We start from the raw sequence: 20,012 nt of genomic DNA on the forward strand, positions 1-20,012 counted from the left end.
AAGTTAATACCCTGAACAAATTGATATAAGCTTTAAAGTAAATATTCTCTGCTGTTGTTAATGTGGTTAAGCAAGACAAATTTATATGCCACACTCCCACTTTCTCAGAGAGAGAAAACGACATTCTTCTATTGCCCAAATTAATTACAGATATCATCCCTATATAAGCACAGTCACTTAGCACTACCACCACCACTGTAGCACCATAACGTCCACTAGTAACCAGTCTTAAAACTTTTAAGTATCTTTTCACCAGTTCACCAACTGAACAAGCCAATGAGAGCAATCTGTGGGTACGAGTACATGCAATGTAGCTCGTTAAATACAGAATTCCTACGGCTAGGAATCCTATTCTCATGTTACCAATATTTAACGCTGAAAAGATAACAGTGATAATATGTTATATAGTATTATGAAACTCACCTTACGTTGAGTGACGTGAGCACGTAGAGTAGCTGGAAGAATTAGTAGCTTCAGTATTATTCAGTTGGTTCACTCGTTTGCATTGTAACCATGAAGTAGACAGGTTGGTATTACTGCAGTAGTTAAAATAGCTAATTGGCAACCCAATGATAATATATTTACTTAAGCCATATTGTGGACATAACTCATCGAGACACAATAAATATTGTGTTTCTTTCGTTCGAGAGCGATACTGAACAATCAGTGATGGAAGTCGCTGGGGTCCATACCAAAACTCGTCACGGTCCCGATTCGGACCGCGGTCCTCCATTTGAGTACCACTGCTGTAGACAAATAGTAGAGTCATGGCCCGCCGTTCCTCCGCCGAGACACTCTTCTTCACGTTGGATTCTTGTTTAGTGATGAAGGGATGTACTCTGCGCAGGGGCTGGTGGAACCGCATCTTGTTCAGCCTCATCATCTCCACGAATGCTTTGTCATTCCGTCCAATATCGTGCACCAGTCGGCTAAATTGGCAGGTCTTTCTCTTTCGCATCTCGAAATACTCCTTCCTTCCTATGTACCTCAGCCCATTTCCTGCATACCTTCGTCCTCTTCTTCCTTGCCTCACTTTTCACCATACTGTGCACATCTGTGTCTATACTCTCCATACTGCTAATACTTATCCTTATACCGTCTTTGCTTTGTGTGTTTCTAAATCCAGTAGCATCTGTGCTGTTCTCACCACCCTTCATTCTGATACCGGCTTTCTTTGCGTCTGCCTCATTCTGTTTCCCTGGCTTGCTGATCCCACTCATACTACTTTCACTTGCATCCGCGACGAGGCTGCTCGGTTTTGTGTTGCCAAGCTTCCTGGTAACTTCACTCTAACCTTCTCCGTCTCAGTTTTTCTTGCAAGCACGTTGATTTCACACTCCTTGAGCTTACTTTCACTGGGCTAATTATTCTCCTTATTGACTTTCTAATGAGCTCATTTTCAATTGAATCTCTCAGCTTTTCTCCCACACATTATTGGTTCTTCCTTCAGCTCACTAATCTCCCTCTTACTATATTCAGCTGTTATGTTTCCAAGCTCATCTGTCTCCCTTTAGAGCTCAGTTTCTCTCTTGCACACCTTCACTTCTCTTTTTTCAAGTTCATTATTCTTCCTGTTACTGGAGTCACTTGTCTCATTACTGAGCTCACTAGTTTGTATAATTCCAAGTTCACCATTCTCCTTAAGCTCATTAATTGTGCATTGCCAAGCTCATCATTCTCCTCTCCAGACTTGCTAGTTTGTGTATTTCTGAGTCCATTTACCCTGAGCTTACAAGTTTGTACATTTCTAGGTTCATCTTTCTCCCTGCCAGGTTCAGCTGCTTTGCCAGACATCTTAGCTTCCTTTTCCACCACCTCACAAATTTCTAACTCGCCAATTTCACTCTCTGTACTGAGCTCACTCACTTGTATGTTTTTCAGCTCGTCCATCTCCAAACTAACCACATCACTCTCCATTCTAAGTTCAGCTTTACCCCTATGCATATATATATATATATATATATATATATATATATATATATATATATATATATATATATATATATATATATATATATATATATATTGTTATGGAACAGAGAGAGGTAATGAACACTTCAAGTCTATCTATCTATCTATCTATTGCCAGACGTCATAATCCCGTACGGGGTGGCCATTTGACTTTGAGTTATTTGTTTTACGGGGAGGGGCACTAACCTTCCACCAACCCACTTGTTGACACGTAGGGAGCACGTATGGTTTGGTTATATGGTTACCACCCAGCATTGTAAATGGTTTCCTGGCTTACAGGAAACCATTAGACTTGTCACTCAATATAAAGCCACCTGTAAAGGAAAGAAAAGCAATAAGGAGTGACAGGAAAGATGGGAGAAATAGGAAGAGAGCAGGGCAGGCACAGAAAAAGAATGATAAAGGCTAAGGAAGAAGTAGGCAGCACTACATCAAGTGAGTGGATGATGGTTGCCACCACCTACCACCAGTGAGAATACTAAAATCACTAGTGTCCCGCAAAGTTCCAGGTTCAAAACAAAAGAGTTAGGTAAAATTACAAGTTAAAGTTTAATGCTCAAACTAACAACTAAACATTCAGGACTCATAAGGATAATGTAATGGCAAAACAGGTTAAATATATGGTTAACTGCAATAGCCTCTATTAACACGAAATTAGCAAGAGTAAATTTATCTAAGTCAGCCCTGATAAAATGAGAAAACCGGATAATGCTCAGTTAATGCAAGATATATTATTACACATACAAACTATTATTAACAATGGCTGACATCAAAAACTCCACACGAATCACAAAAACCTTACCAGGCCTACGAATTAACACCTTATGCTATACAGTACAAGAAAAAAATGTAATAACACTTATACTCAAATTACACAGCAGCTAGATGGTTGGAGACTTTCTAAGCACTCACAAAAATAATAACAACTGTACAGGGGAGGACAGAGATGTGAACAAAATGAGGAGTAGATCTAAGTGGCAATTAATGCAGAGACTGAGCTCATTATATAGGGGCCGGCAGAGCTTGATAAAACTTGTAAGAAGGACGCGCAAATGAAGCCATAGGGGACAAAGAGTTGACAATCCTGCTCTGAATAACAGAAGGAACGACTTACTCTACTATAAGGGAGGAGAAGGGGGAAGTGAGGTAGAACACGGAAGCTTGGTCACTATGGAAGCCACGAGGCGAATCGTGATCAAACATGCAGCATACTGTACGTTAGAATTATACAAAGGATGATGAAATCATAGGCTATGTAACATCTACCCATAAAAAAAAGAAATTTACAAAGGAAATTTCTTATTACTCTAAAACAATCTGTCTAAAGTCTAGATAAGCAATCTGCAATAACATTTTCTTTCCCCTTGACATGTTGTATGTCTAATGAATACTCCTGAAGAAGTAGACTCCATCTTGTCAATCTCTGATTTTTATATTTAAACTTACTAAGGAATTTCAGTGGGTTATGATCGGTATAAATGACTGTGGGGTCAAAACCAGAGCACAAATAAAATGAATAATGCTGTAAACCCAAAATCAAGGCCAAAAACTCTTTCTCAATAGCTGAGTAGTTCTTTTGAGGTGGAGTGAACTTCTTACTGTAATAAGATACAGGGTGTTCAATACCCTGATCATCCTCTTGCAGCAAAACAGCCCCAGCTCCTGTATCACTTGCATCAACAGCCATCTTAAAAGGCTTAGCAAAATTTGGAGTAGCGCACACTGGCTGACTTAATAGGATAGCTTTAAGTTTACTGAAAGAGGATTCACAGTTATCGGTCCAGATAAATTAAACTCCCTTTTTCAGTAGGTCTGGAATTGGTGATACAAGAATTGAAAAGTTAAGAACAGATCTCCTGTAATAACCTACCATTCCCAAAAATCTTTGTAGCTCTTTCCTACATTTAGGTCTGGGAAGATCACTTATAACCTGAACCTTAGCTGCTGGTGGTGCAACGTGTCCATCACCAATTACGTACCCAAGGTACTGAACTTTAGCTTGACCAAACTCACACTTTGATAAGTTAGCTACAAGATTAGCCTGAACCAAACGCTCAAGATATTTACTGACATGGCATAGGTGATCTTTCCAGTTGTCACTGAAGATTAATACATCATCAATATAAACAACACACCCGGCCAAACCCTCTGTTACAACATTCATGAGCTTCTGAAATGTGGCTGGTGCATTCTTCATACCATACAGCATTACAGAACATGCAAAAGTCTTTCCTAGTGTTACAAAACATGAGATCTCCCTAGCACGTTCAGTCATAGGTACTTGCCAGTATCCCTTTAACAAATCAAACTTACTTATGTACCTAGCCTTTCCGATCTTGTCTATGCAATCTTCCACGCGAGGGAGAGGGTAAGTGTCTGTTTTGGTTATCTGATTAACACGTCTGTAGTCGATGCAAAGCTGCTGTGACCCACCTGGCTTAGGGACTAGAGTGACGGGAGAACTCCACTCGCTCTGACAGGGCTCAATCATCTTGTGATCCAACAGGTAGCCAAGCTCCTTCTGGAGGAGAGGAACTTTCACTGGGTTCACACAGTAAGGAGGCAGTTTAATTGGCTTTGCGTCTCCAACATCGACATCATGCATCAACTCAATGGTTCTTCCTGAAGTGGCACGGAAGAGTTGCGGGTACTCCTGCTGTAATGCCGAAAACTCCTGCCTTTCCTCGGGAGCTAGATGAGAAAGCTTAGTCTGGAGATCATTCATGATATCAGGATTCTTCCCCAAACTATCACTCAGGCTCATGCTGCATGGGAGAACTTCACTTGCAGACTCGGGTGGAACAGCTACAGTGCAGACTGGGTTATTTTCGTCCCTCCTGTGATATAACTTTAGCATGGTGATGTGACAAAGTTGCTTGATCTTTCTACGATCTGGTGTGGCGATGACATAGTTGACATCACTGAGTTTCTTCTCCACGAAGTAAGGACCACTAAACTTGGCTTGAAGAGGTTGCCCATGCACTGGTAGCAGAATCAAAACCTGATCTCCTGGCTGAAAGTGGCGTAACCTGAACTTCTTATCATACCAAGTCTTCATCTTCTGAGCAACTCCTAAATTCTCTCTCGCCAGCTGTAAAGCAGTGGACAGCCGTTCTTTGAACTTCATCACATACTCCAGCAGGTTGACGTCATCTTCCTCCGACAGCCAGCATTCCTTGAGTAGCTTAAGGGGTCCTCTTACTTCATGGCCAAACAGTAGTTCAAAGGGTGAGAAGCCCAGTGATTCATTTGGAGATTCTCTTGCGGCAAATACAACGAATGGAAGACCTTTATCCCAGTCTTTCTGATGTTCCAAACAGTATTTCCTGAGCATCGATTTGAGTGTTTGATGATATCTCTCCAACGCTCCTTGGGTCTGGGGATGGTAAGCTGAAGACGTGATCTGGGAGATGCCCAACTCTTTCAGAGACTACTTGAAAACATTTGACATGAAATTACTTCCCCGGTCTGACTGTACCTCCTTGGGCAGACCAAACTTGGTGAAGAACCCCTGCATTTCCTTAACCACGTTCTTTGCTGAGATATTTCTAAGTGGAATGGCTTCAGGATAACGAGTAGCCATATCAATCAGGGTCAACACATAAGAAAATCCTGAAGAAGTCTTAGGAAGAGGGCCCACAATATCCACCAACACACGGGTGAATGGCGCCTCAAAAGGAGGAATGGGAACTAGAGGTGCAACCTTTTCGGTCTGATTACACTTCCCCACAACTTGACAGGTGTGACAAGACTTACAATACCAGGAAACATCTCTCAAGATACCTGGCCAGTAGAAGTGTTTCAAAATGCGTGCCACAGTCTTCCTCACTCCAAGGTGTACTGCCAAAGTGGAATCATGAGCCACTCTAATGATATCCTGCCTACAAACATGAGGGATGACAACTTGATGTACAACCTCCCATTCACAGTCGGCTGATGCTGCTGGGGGTCTCCACTTCCTCATAAGTACTCCTGACTTTATATAATAACAAGTAGAAGCACCAGCTGACTCTTCCTCACTGCAAGCAGAGTTAGCTAGACCTTTCAACTCAGGGTCAGCAACCTGCAACTCAACCAACTCTTGACGAGACAAATTATCAACACTACGGGGTACTGCCTCATCTGGTGAGTGGTCCAAATTAGCAAGAAAAGTGTCAGCTAGGATAACATCATCATCATCATTATCCTCTAAGTCACCAGTAACTTTAGACTTAGCCCTAGTGACAGCACATGCAGAGAACACGTCAGGGATATCACAATCCTGGGTCGCAGTCACTGGTTCACTAGACAACTGAGGAGCTGGACACACTTGACTTCCACCAATATCATTTCCAAGTAAGAAAGTTACACCTGACATTAGGAGTGTCTCAACCAACCCAACCATAACGGAACCATTAACAAAACCAGACTCTAAATTCACTCTGCACAGAGGGACAGAGAAGTAATTATTCCCTACACCTTGTAAGATTACAGTTTCATCAGAGGAATTAACATTAGAGCCTAGAACACTGGTCAGCATAAGGGATTGGCAAGCACCTGTATCACGATATATTTTAACTGATTTCCTGTCATTACTGTCCAGAGGACTGACAAATCCATCAGACAGGAAATTAGCACATGAACTCTTGAGATTGTCACCCACGTTACTGCTCAAAAGAGGAGCTCCATCATGAGAATTTAATTTACCCCTCAAAGCAGGTTCAGTTAACTCGGTTAAAGAATTCTGGGAACTCTCAAGGGTGGACACTAGACCAATTGACTGAATATTTAAAGACTGCTTTTTGTTCACATCACACTGTCTCCTGAAACATTTCTCCGTAGTATGACCAGGCTTAGTACAATATGTACAATTACTTTTCTGAAATCTAGAGGTGGAGCTGGTATTTACTTCCTGAGAAACATCATCTTTATTCTCTTTCCTGTTACCTGTACTCTGAGTAGAGGCAACGTACTTATTCTCAGCTTTCTTTTTTTCTTTAGAATATCTCTTGTGAGTGAGAACATATTCATCAGCTAAAACTGCAGCATCAGACAAATTATCTATTCTGTTCTCATCAAGATATAGGCTTACATCATTATTAATACACCTTTTGAAGTCCTCCAGCAAAATCATCTGCTTAAATTTATCAAAATCAGAATTTACATTCTTAGAATTTAACCACTGCTCTAACAGATCTTCTTTGATTTTTGCATACTCAACATGGGATTGCTTATCTTGTTTATAAGTTGTCCTAAATTTTACTCTATAGGCTTCAGGAACAAGCTCATAGGCCTTAAGAATCAAGCTTTTAACTACATCATAATTATCAGATTGATCCTGAGGCAAAGAGAACAGTTTGAAGGAGTACTGGCCAATACTTTTTAGGCCAATTAAAACCTGTAGCTACCCTCTCAAACAACTGAAAATACTTTGTTAAATCAGATTCATTAAAAGGAGGGACAAGTTTAACATTTTTAGCCACATCAAAATCATCAGAGCTAGATGACCCAGTTCCACCTTGTTTCACACGATACTCATGGTCTGCCTTAATCCTAGCTAGTTCATTTTGTGCCTGAGCCTGTGCCTGTGCCTCCTGAATACGAGCCTGAGACTCAGCCTCCTTAGCATTTGCCTGAAACTCAGCCTCCTTAGCACGAGCCTGAAACTCAGCCTCCTTAGCACGAGTCTCCTGCAGGGCTAGCTGTAACTTAGCTATTTCAATCTGCGTTTGCTCATCTGGAGGAGTTACATTAAACAAGCGACACACACCACAAAGTCCGCCAGGAGACAGGACGTGTGTGCTAGGCAATCCCTAGGTCCTGTTCTCCCCACTTACTGTTTTTTAACCAGCCCATACACCACTGACCGGGCTAATGTAAGGCCCGGCCTGCACTATATGTGCAGGGAATCTTTCAACGAACGAACGAACGAACGATTAAACAAGCTTTCATTAATCATGTCAACAATTTGATCTTTAGAATGATGAGAGTGAACAGCAATTCCCAATTGTTTAGCAACAAGCTTAAGTTCATTCTTTGTTCTGTTTTCTACATCACACACTGTTTGCACATTTAACAAAAAATCTTTGGCTTCATCAAGTGTAGTAATAGTAGACATCATGAATAAATCAGTCACAAAATATCAAGCAATATCCTTATGATAATATCCTGAATATCCTGATAAGAGGTCGCCAAATTTATGTTACGGAACAGAGAGAGATAATGAACACTTCAAGTGAGAATACTAAAATCACTACTGTCCCGCAAAGTTCCAGGTTCAAAACAAAAGAGTTAGGTAGAATTACAAGTTAAACTTTAATGCTCAAACTAACAACTAAACATTCAGGACTCATAAGGATAATGTAATGGCAAAAAACAGGTTAAATATATGGTTAACTGCAATAGCCTCTATTAACACGAAATTAGCAAGAGTAAATTTATCTAAGTCAGCCCTGATAAAATGAGAAAACCGGATAATGCTCAGTTAATGCAAGATATATTATTACACACATATAAACTATTATTAACAATGATGGTTGATAGGCCGGGAAAAAAAAAAAAAAAAAATATTATGAACAATGGCTGACATCAAAAACTCCACACGAATCACAAAAACCTTACCAGGCCTACGAATTAACACCTTATGCTATACAGTACAAGAAAAAAATGTAATAACACTTATACTCAAATTACACAGCAGCTAGATGGCTGGAGACTTCCTGAGCATTCACAAAAATAATAACAACTGTACAGGGGAGGACAGAGATGTGAACAAAATGAGGAGTAGATCTAAGTGGCAATTAATGCAGAGACTGAGCTCATTATATAGGGGCCGGCAGAGCTTGATACAACTTGTAAGAAGGACGCGCAAATGAAGCCATAGGGGACAAAGAGTTGACACTCCTGCTCTGAACAACAGAAAGAACGACTTACTCTACTATAAGGGAGGAGAAGGGGGGAGTGAGGTAGAACACTGAAGCTTGGTCACTATGGAAGCCACGAGGCGAATCGTGATCAAACATGCAGCATACTGTACGTTAGAATTATACAAAGGATTATGAAATCATAGGCTATGTAACAATATATATATATATATATATATATATATATATATATATATATATATATATATATATATATATATATATATATATATATATATATATATATATATATATATATATATATATATATACTGTATATTTTTTTAATTTCCCTAAAAATCACTGTTCTTCCTCTCACCTTTTTCAACTGGTCCTGTACTAATCATACTTGTTTTGAATGTCCCTGTACTAATTTTGCTTGGCCCAATTTTCCTTGCACTCTTCTTACTTGGATCAAATGCCCCTGTACTGAGCTCGCTAATCTTGTGGTCCATCTCCTCATAATCACTCCCACTGGAATCACTGAAGTCACTCGTCCATTTCACCTTAACTTGCCTCAGACTGCTGTATTTTTACAGCTTATTTCATGAAGTTCAGTGGCAAAATAAGACAATACTACATGTCTACATTCTTTCCAGGGTACTTCTTCATGGCCATTGTCAATTGTTAGAGTTAATCTACTGTTATAACTTAACAATGAATATTGGGAGATGGGAATTTTAGGACAGAATAAGTAAAATGTCTACCGGTATATCAATGACACAAACCCCCTTCAAGCACCACATCGCAACAGAGACAGTACCTGAACATAATCTCAACAAATTATCTCTGGCAGCAGCTGACTAATGGAGATGGTGTTCTCCAGTCCACTGGGTTCATGGCCAGATTAGCCAGAATTCCAATCAGCCTGGGATAACAACAAAAATAACAAAAAAAAAAAAATAAATAAACATCTAAAATAACAAGTCTTTTTTTCACTTCAAGGGGTCACTGCTAAGTTGAAGTAAACCATCCGGTGACACCTAAAATAAATAACAGGCATCTTTATACAACACCCCAATTTAGTTCTGTGCAGTGAGCCATGTTCCCATGTGGCAGACAGCGCCACGCCACAACATGGGGGAAATAACTGATGTAGCATATACCCTCAGCCAACTGCTACTGGTTTTTGAAAAGCCATTGCCCCAAAACTGATGTCACCTCTCTTGTAATCAGGGAACAATACAGTATCGGATATGTATGTTTACTGTATATGATAGTGGGACTGCGGCAGTCTGGACTTTGTGCACCTGTGACTGACCTGCCTTAAAAGAAATACGCAGCCAAATAGAAATTTTGTTGGTAACGTGGTCCCAAGCTCACCTGTGCATGAACTTGTGGACTACAGCTAAAACTGTCCCTCTGCAATCATCCATCCTCTTTTCAGGAGATAAGGAACTGAGGGAAGCCTGTAGAACTTGGCAACAAAACCAATTGGTTACAATGGTGGTACCACAAGAAGGCATCCCTTTCCATTGCTAAATACCAAGCTTTCAGTCACACATCCCTCTTGTGGCAGTGCTTTGCAATGACAAGGGTACTCAGCCATCTACAGAACTACTCAGGTCCCATTATAACAAGACTTCTTTTCAGCACTGCAACAAATTTAGTCCCTAGGCTGTGGGATGCCTGTCCGGTTCAGTTCGGTTAGGCTAGTTCATTTTAATAAGGATGCATTAGAAGACGGATACAAGACCAGGAGAAACTTCCTCCACCTCCTAATTTACTTAGTACGTAAAAAAAATGCAAGAGAAAATGCTTAGAACTGCTTAAATCCAGGAATGAGCATATTAACTTCAGTGTCATTTGCTGGTTGTAATTCCAAAGAATTACCGAAATACCTTCTGAAAGCCATGCCACACCCAAGAGGTCAAGCATACAGAATGAGCCAACTCCTCTAAGAGGTCAAACCTACTGTACACAGGTCTGGGGGTATTATTTTACTTATGGTCAAACACCGGTTATGGAGTTTTGTGTGCTTTCCTTTGGTTACTCTTATGAATAGCAAGAACCCTTTCCCATACCATTTCCTTCAATAAGTTGTAATAATAGATACGCTGGCACTGAAATACATACATGACAAAAATACACAGGAGTCAGGTCAGATCCAAGATGTTTAGAACATTAGAACAGAAGGGAGAATAACTCTTGCTTGCTCGACAAACCCAAACAGCAACCTTTCCCTCAGATTCGTGACGTTTCAGAGTTAGGCTTGGTAGTGGTTTGGATAGTTATTATCACAGAAAGGGGTTTCAGGGGGCATGGCCACCTCAGTTGGCAACCTCGGCTTCTCCTGGTATTTTTTATGGGATCCCTATAGGGAGTAGGCTGTAGCACCACCCGGTCAGGGTGGTACTCCCAAGGGGAATGGGAATGCTGGGAGTAGGGAGAGCTGGAACTCTCATTTCACTAGCTATCAGATTATCTGACAATCCCCCCTTTGCTGACATTTTTAGTGTGACACAAACATGGAGAGTAGACCAGCAAACTCTCCCAAATGCTTCCACTAACAATCTCATAGACTACTCTACATGTGCTTTGCATATCACACAACATACCCCACTATGTCACAGAGGCTGACGTCAGCAAGGGTATGTAGCCAGAAAACTTTGCCCCTGCTACCTAGTGGCGGACCTATTGACGGGAGGTGTGACAAGGGCTCCACCAGTACATAGATTTTGAGTCTGGGATCGGATGGGACTCCAACCTGTGCGAGAGGGTACAGAGGTTCGCAGAGCATTGCAGTTCTCAGGCCCAATAGAAACGGGACCGAACCTTGGAGTAGTGCCCCAGGAGACTGCCTTATCAGTGGGTGTGTAATGGTGGGGCAGTTACAGTGCCACGGTGTGCTTGGAGGGTGTCTCTGTAGCTGTATTGGCAGGGTGCTCCGAGGGCACTACCACAGCCACTGGTCACGGCTGATGGGCTATGGGTCCCAGATTCCATGACTGAACTTAGGACTGTGCAAGCGGGTTGGGCCTGAGGTCAGCCTCTCCCCATTTATATCTATCAATTACGACAAAAAAGAAAGGGAATCTAAGCAAGCGTGAGGAAACTAAATCACCCAAGGGAATCAGAGTGGTGTCATGGAATGTGGGAAGTTTGAGGGGCAGAGCGGGAGAAGTAGCTGAGGCATTGAGGAGGAGGTGGGTGGATGATGGATGTGTGCAAAAAGTCAGGTACTGAGAAGGATCAGCCACAATGATTGCTGGGAGGGTTTGTCATTACAAGTTTTGGCGGGGTAGGGCAGATGGATATGGTGGTATAGAAGTATTGGTTAAGGAGAAATGAGTGGAATATGTCATGAATGTATTGAGAGTAAATGAAAGAATAATAACAGTGAAAGCTTTGTTCGGTGGGATAATGTTTTGATTTGTATCGGCGTATGCTCCAGAGGTGGGTTTGGATGAGGTACAGAAAGATAGATTCTGGGATGATTAAATACGTGTTGTAAGTAGTGTGGAGGAGGATGAGATTCTAGTTCTGGGAGGGGACTTAAATGGTCATGTAGGAGAAGCAGCTCAAGTATATGAAGGAGTGCATGAGAGCTGTGCATATGGTATGGTACAAGAAATGAGGAAAGGGAAAGGATACTCGAGTTTAGGGAAGCAATGAATATGATTGTGTGACACACATTTTTGGAAAACAGATATTATGTTGATTACATATGAGTTCCAGGGAAACAACAGCCAGATAGACTATTTCCTGGTCAGGAAGGCTCTGAGGTTAATGAGGGATGCTAAAGTTATAAGAAGCGAGGAGAGTGTGCAGCAACGCAACTTACATGTGATACAGTGCTTAGGGAATGGGTGTTGAAAGAGTGGACCTATGCACCTAGGAGGAAAATATGGAAGTTGAAAAACTGAGCAGTAAGGGATGCCTTCTATGGCAAGATGAGTAGAGTGGTGGCTGAACAAGAAACTGTTGACAGAAGTGTTAGTGAACAGTACAGAGCTCTCAAGAACAACCTCCTGTGAGTTACTGATTCAGTGCCTGGATGGACACGATACATAAAGTAACTTGGTGGTGGGATGAGGGTGTACAGTAGAAGCAGCAATTAAGGAGAAAAGAAGGCTTTTCCGGGAATGGAAAAACAGTGGTAACAAAGAGGAATGCTTGGGTGCCAAGCGTAGGGCTAGAAAAGAGGTTTACATGGCAAAGTCTGAATCTCAGAGGCTTTTACTAGCTAACCTAAATAGTGTGAAAATGAAAAAAAATATGATATTTAAGGTGGCAGATCAGATGAAGAGGGACAATAGGGATATCATAGGTGAGCAGTGTGTGAAGAATGTTGAAGGAAAGGTAGTGGTGAACAGTGGGGATAATATAGGTACCTGGAGAAAGCATTACAACAGGTTGTTGAATGAGGAGTTTGACTGGGACAGGGAAAGTTTGGAGCCAGCAGATCCAGTGTTTGGCTTTTGGCCATTGATTGACATTGCTACTGTGATTAAGGCAATAGGCAGGATGCAGGTGTGGAAGGCAGCAGGTGTGTCTAGGTTGACTGCTGAAATGTTGAAAGCCTCAGGAGATATAAGAATGGTGCTAGTCACTGACTTGATGAATATGATTGTCTATAAGTGTGTTGTTCCAAATGACTGGCTGAAGAGTGTAATTGCAAATGTGTACAAGGGGAAGGGTGATGTCCTGGAAAGAGGAAATTACAGAGGCTGAAAACTTTTGGACCAGATAATGAAGGTAATGGAGAGAGTTCTAGAAGGTATGGTTAGAGAAAGAGTGTACATTGATGAGATGCAGTTTGGGTTTATGCCAGGCAAAGGGACCACTGATGCCATATTCATTGTTCGATAGCTTCAGGAAAAATATACAGGAGGAAAAGGGAACTGTACTTTGTTTCTGTTGATTTGGAGGCCTTTGACAGAGTTCCTAGAGAGATGGTGAAGTGGGCAATGAAAAAGCCTGGGATCGAGGAGTGGCTGTTCCTGTTGGTTATAGCTGTATCTGAAGGTGCTCACACCCAAGTAAGAGTGATTGGAGACTCGAATGATGAGTTTTCCGTGACTGTTGGTTTTCATCAAGGGTCAGTCTTCAGTCCATTCTGTTTAATATGGTACTTGAAGCCCTCTTACGTGACTTCAGAAATGGACTTCCGTTGGAGTCCATTTGTATGCAGATGATTTGGTATTGCTTGGTGAGAATGAAAGAGAGGCGAAGGAAAAATTTAGGAATGGAGAGGTCGTATGGGGCACATGGGCTTATGAGTAAATGCAGGTAAAACAAAAACGATGGTAACTATGCTAGTGACGGTATTGTCAAATAAGAGTGAGAGTGGGCATGTGCAATTTGCCACAAAAGTGTGGGAAATAATTCCATCTTGTGCAGTGTTAGTGATAAGTGGGTGCATAAGAGGTGTAGTGGTATTACAGGCAGACTACGAGATAATGCTGCTTTCATGTATGCGGTGATGTCGTGGAGAGCATGTGGAGATTGTAAGTTGCGAAAAGACTGATCTTGCTGGCAGGTCTCTTAAGTGTGTGGAGGAGTATCGTTACTTTGGAAACATGTCATGTGCTGGAGGTGGGACTGGTGCTAGCTGTGTGGCTAGAATGAGGAGTGGCTGGGAGAAGGCACTGAGAGGGCTCTCCCTCCGTGCAAAGAGATCTTTGTATGCAGCACGTGTCGAAGTGCAATACTGTATGGCAGTGAGACCTTGGCAGAAAAGGAAGAGGATATCCGTGGGCTTAAATGAAAAGAACTAACAATGATTACGCGGATGTGCAGTGTGTCCATGAGTGCGAGGCCTGGGGTGGCTAGGTTTACAATGGAAAAATAGAGAGGACAATGAGACCGAAGTGTATTGGTGTTGTGATAAGAAGTAGATTGAGATGGTTTGGGCATGTGGAGAGGATGGGGGATGATAACTGGGTGCAGAAAGTAAGAAGCGTTAATGTTAGGGGTAGGACTGCAAGAGGCAGACCGAAAAGACCTGGGACAGTCATTGAGTGTGACCTTGGAGATAAGAGACTGAGTAGGGAAGCTGCCAGAGATCGGGCAACATGGAAAACCACCATTAGGTGACCAGGACCGATGCATGCAAGCATGTTAGAGGCTTTAAAAACAAAACAAAATGAAACAGATTTTACTGATCTTGTAAATGAGGTATTTCTGAAAGAGAATGTTGTATTGTTTACAAAGGTTCCAACGTGCTTGCATGCATCAGTCTTGGTCTAATGGTGACTTTCCATCAGGTGACCAAGCCCGACACATGCAAGCATGTTGGAATGATGAGGGTCAAAATCATATTAATCACATAAAAAAACATCATTTTTTTTTTCTGAGCCTTTGTCCAAAAGTAATAATTTACCAGATCTGGCCATCAGTAACACAGGGACATGGTAACGACAAATGCACAGGGAAAAATGTAAAAAACGTAAATCAAGCTAAATACTGTATATACAACCTGATCTTTTATGAATTCATGTAGGAATAACTATGAGGACATATTTTTTAAATGTGCACTATACTCCTTTTCGCCTTAGCTTGGCCCACACTTTCATTCTTTTGCAGCTTATTTCCTGTTACACAAAAAGAGAGAAAAATGGCAATGCTGTGGCTCTATATCCTTTCCATATCATTTCTTTGTCACTGCCTTTGACGTGGGAGTATTGGGTGACTGCTCTCTTAAGTTCCACCAGCACATCTGCACAGTCACCAAAAAGCTGGTGGTGTTGCATCCAACTTGCCGAAGAGTGCGGTAAATTGAGTGGAACAGTACTGTATTTCATTCACATTCCTCCAGTTACTGAATCTTCACCAGTAGTTTGGAACACTGTGTATGAAAGGTACAGTGTTGGTGGGCCAAACAAATCTCTGGTCTATCTAACTTACATGATGCTCATAGACATCAGCAAAGCTCTGCACTAGTTTACCAAGATCTTGTCCGGTAATTGCAAGTGGCACTGGATCATCAGCATACAACAAATTTGAGATATTCCATCCATCTCCATTCATCCCCCTCTCCATTACTCATGTTTTTACTTCTCTCATCATCCTATCCATATATATATTGAACAACCATGGGGACATAACACAACCTTGTCGCACACCGACACCAATCGTGAACCATTCACTTAGATGCCCATTTACCTTTACACATGCTTCAGAACCATCAAAAAAACTCCTGACGGCACCTAGCAGCTTACCACCTACACCATACATGCACAAAACCTTCCACAATCCTTCTCTGTCTATTTTGCCGTATGCTTTTTCCAGATACATGAATGCCATTAACACCTTATAGTCCTTCTCTCAAGTCTTCTTCATTATCCGTCTTACTGCAAATATTGATTCACACATCTTGGGAAAAGGAGCTTAGAGGACAAGATATAAATGTCATATATAGATTACTCTGTGAATTGTATGAAACAGGAATTGAAAATTATATCCCTCAGCCTAGAGAAACAGAAATAAGGATAAAGAAGTGCTTTAACCATCCCGTCTGGCACATATTCCCAAGAACCTTCCCACAGCTGGACATTCCTGAGAAATTAATGAAAATCGTCTATCTCAGTTAACACATAACCAAAAATAATGAGCAAAGTGTCATAATACTCATCAATCCTTCGACTTCAAGCTGACTGCATCAGATGGTCCGTGATATGCGTGTAGGAGGAGTGAATGAGTGGGGAAAGGGGACAATTTTTTTTGTTTTCTTTAGTCAGTGTCCGTATGCGTGGCAGAGGTTCGGTGACACAACCAAGGCTTTCACTAGCCCTCCACAGTAATAAAACTTCAGTAACACCCCCAGAAGACTGCAATCCACAACAAACACTATTTACGTGAATATTTTTCCATAATTGGCCGTACTTGCTGCTGGGAGACTGGTAGCCATAGGAGTAACCTTGAGGCAGGCTGCCGATTCGCCTCACCACCAAACCGCCTTACAGACAGACAGACAGAATCTCTTTTTCTCTCTCTCTCTCTATCTCTCTCTCACACACACACACACACCCACACCCACACACCCACACACATGCGGAGATGTATGTTTGGCTTGCATTGTTGCTCGATTCTGGCTTTGCTGTTTGACTACAAGTCTGGGTATTACAACTGCTACAAATAGGAGAGGGCGGTGATGGTTCGGACTCTTAAAAAAATATATATATATTTATAAAAATTCAGGTTTAAGCAAGAGTGTAATCCGGCTAATGTTATTATGTTGCCACATCATTTTGTTCTTTAGGCTGATAATATAAAATTATTAGCTCTGTTCAGATTTAAGCTATAGTTAACGACAAGTGCTCATGGGCCCTTCGGGCTCCATGCACTTGCTCCTATGGAGAGCTCTTGTATTTATATGCTGTTCTAGTGTAACGTAGTCACTTGGATTTTTTGCAGTTAACCAACTGATTGTCTTATTTGCAGCTTCGGGAATGGAACCCAAGTTGTCCGAATGCAAGTCTGAAATACTTTAGTTGTACCTGTGGGCAAAAAATTCTACGGAGATCCTATGCAGGGCTCCAGAAGCGGTGTTTTTTGATCAAAATGTGATCACTCATTTAATATGATAAAAGTTTTTCAATCGTGATGGGACCAAGTTTTTTCACATCAGCGAATTTTTGGGGATTTTTGTGCAAATTTTGGTGCGATTAGAATGTGTAGTTTCGGCTGCCCAAAACACACACACACACACACACACACACACACACACACACGGCTAGTGCTATAGTATATTAGTAACACAAAAGACTAAATCGTCCAAACCATCCCCACCAGTGGTGATGATTTGGAGAGAAGGGGGATATGGTTCAGCCATTTGTATTACTCAGTGTATTGTTAAAACTATGCTTCTCGGATTGGATTCAAAGACATTTCATTTGCCTAATGTGCAAAATCAAACTTCAGAATCCAAATGAACCACTTGATATTTGCTTTAGGTAAAAACTAATATTTTATAACTGAAATAACCTTCGCCAGAATTATTAATAACTGAACTTAACCTAGCATTTTCTGCTTCAAAATTATGCATAATTGGCCTCTCTCTCTCTCTCTCTCTCTTTTGCTCTCTCTGGAATACTGACTTCACTTTTCACTTCCTAGGCCTTATTTCAGACTGACTAACTTAAGACTATTAATCCATATTGTAGCCTGCAAAACTGAAATAGAAGTTCTATTACCCCTTCCTTCTTTTTATGCTTGGAGGAATAGGTTAAATAAACAAAACTATAAATATAATTATACATATTCCCTGATAACTATTAACCCCTAAAGTCCTAATTGCATTAAGTGATGCGATTTGAGTTTTATGCCAAAATGCCTAATCGCATCAATTGAGCGGGGCCTGTAAAAAACTTCGGAGTGCTTGCTCCACCCTGATTATGAGGTACATGGATTCAGGCCAGTGAGAACTCGCCCCTGATGTGGAGTGAGGGGGGATCGGACCAACCCGGGTGGTGGGGGGGCACCCCCCTCTCGGCCACCTCCATGCCACCCTATACTCCACTCCCTCCCTGTTCCATCATTCTCCCACCCCTCCACGTACCTGCATCTCTCCTCCCACCACCACCTGCATCCCTTCCCACCCTCTCTTGCCCCTCCTCCATCCTTGCTAGCCTAGCTCCCTTCCCCAACCCCATCCCATCCCTCCCTCCTTGTCCCTCACTACCTTCCAACCCCCTACAGACCCCTGAGAGTTATCAGGCCTGATGTACGTACCTGTTTCATATTATTTCTATTTCTTCCCAAATTTACACATTATTACACCTCACTCTGTTCATTTCTCACGTCTTACCTACCAGTCTCCGTACATATGTAGTTGGAGAATGATATATGTTGTACTACATACGACGCATCTTTCTTTCTTTTTTTTTTTTTTCATTCGCCCTACCTGCCCAGATTAGTATCTCTGATTAGTCTCTGCCTTCGAACAAACATTTACTCTGGGTAAACACAACTGCCAGCCCTTCGTGGTCAACTTATCTGTCTGTTTGTTAGTTAGTTAGTAAGTTTGCTAGTTACGGAGTCACTGCACATAACAAATAACTCATGATTCATTGCATTGCATACTTTTTCCACTGATTCTTTTCAACCCAATAGTTTGAGGCTGATTATAGTTATTACTTTCATTCCAAATTTTATATATCTCTTTCGTCCTCAACGTTGCACTACAAACATAAAAGGCTACGCGCGAAAGTGTTAGTCAGCATTGTTTCTTGCACTTCCTTCACAATCAACACACTTACGAGCATGTATGTTTCATGACTGACTACTGTTTACTTATTTTATGAATTCCTTTGTATAATACAGTATATATATATATATATATATATATATATATATATATATATATATATATATATATATATATATATATATATATACTGTATATGTATATATACGTATACATATATGTAAATATATGTATATATGAATATATATATATATATATATATATATATATATATATATATATATATATATATATATATATATATATATATACCTAGGCTGCTTCCCCCAAGGAAAGGGAGGTAGCCGAGACAGGACGACACACTCCTCATTTACTCATCCATTCAAACACATTCATTCGCATCTTAGCCCCAACGGGAGAACGGACAGATCCTCACCGCACCACACCGCACAAGGGTCAACTGCGCAATGCAATCAGTGACATCCGCAGCAGGGCCCGACAGCAGAACTGGTTTACCCCTGCCACATCATAACAGACCCATCCCCTTACCCGCACCTGACCTGACTAGCTGATCAGACCAAATGCGGGAGAATATCCCCTCAGGGCTGCATCATCACTTATTCATTCACAATTTCTCTCCATTTATTTCTGTCACGCACAGCCACTCTTCCTTGCTCAACAGACATCCGTCTCACATCCAGTGCTCTCTTCACACTGTCCATCCATCCTATTCATGGTCTTCCTCTCAGCCTTACACCTCTCACATCAGATCTAGTTATCTTTTTTACCAATCGCTCATTATCCATTCTCTCCATATGCCCAAACCATCGCAACACCCTCTGCTCAACTCTACCAGCCATCTCCCGAACAACTCCAGTTCTCATTTGCACTTCATCATTTCGCACTCGATCCATACGCATCACTCCACACATACTCCTCAGACACCTCATCTCCATTACATTCAAACTTTTCCTCTCTGCTACACCCAT

The sequence above is a fragment of the Coenobita brevimanus genome, chromosome 49, assembly GCF_032717465.1.
Source record: "Coenobita brevimanus isolate Jiangsu-jjx chromosome 49, ASM3271746v2, whole genome shotgun sequence".
NCBI classification, from domain to species: Eukaryota; Metazoa; Arthropoda; class Malacostraca; order Decapoda; family Coenobitidae; genus Coenobita; species Coenobita brevimanus.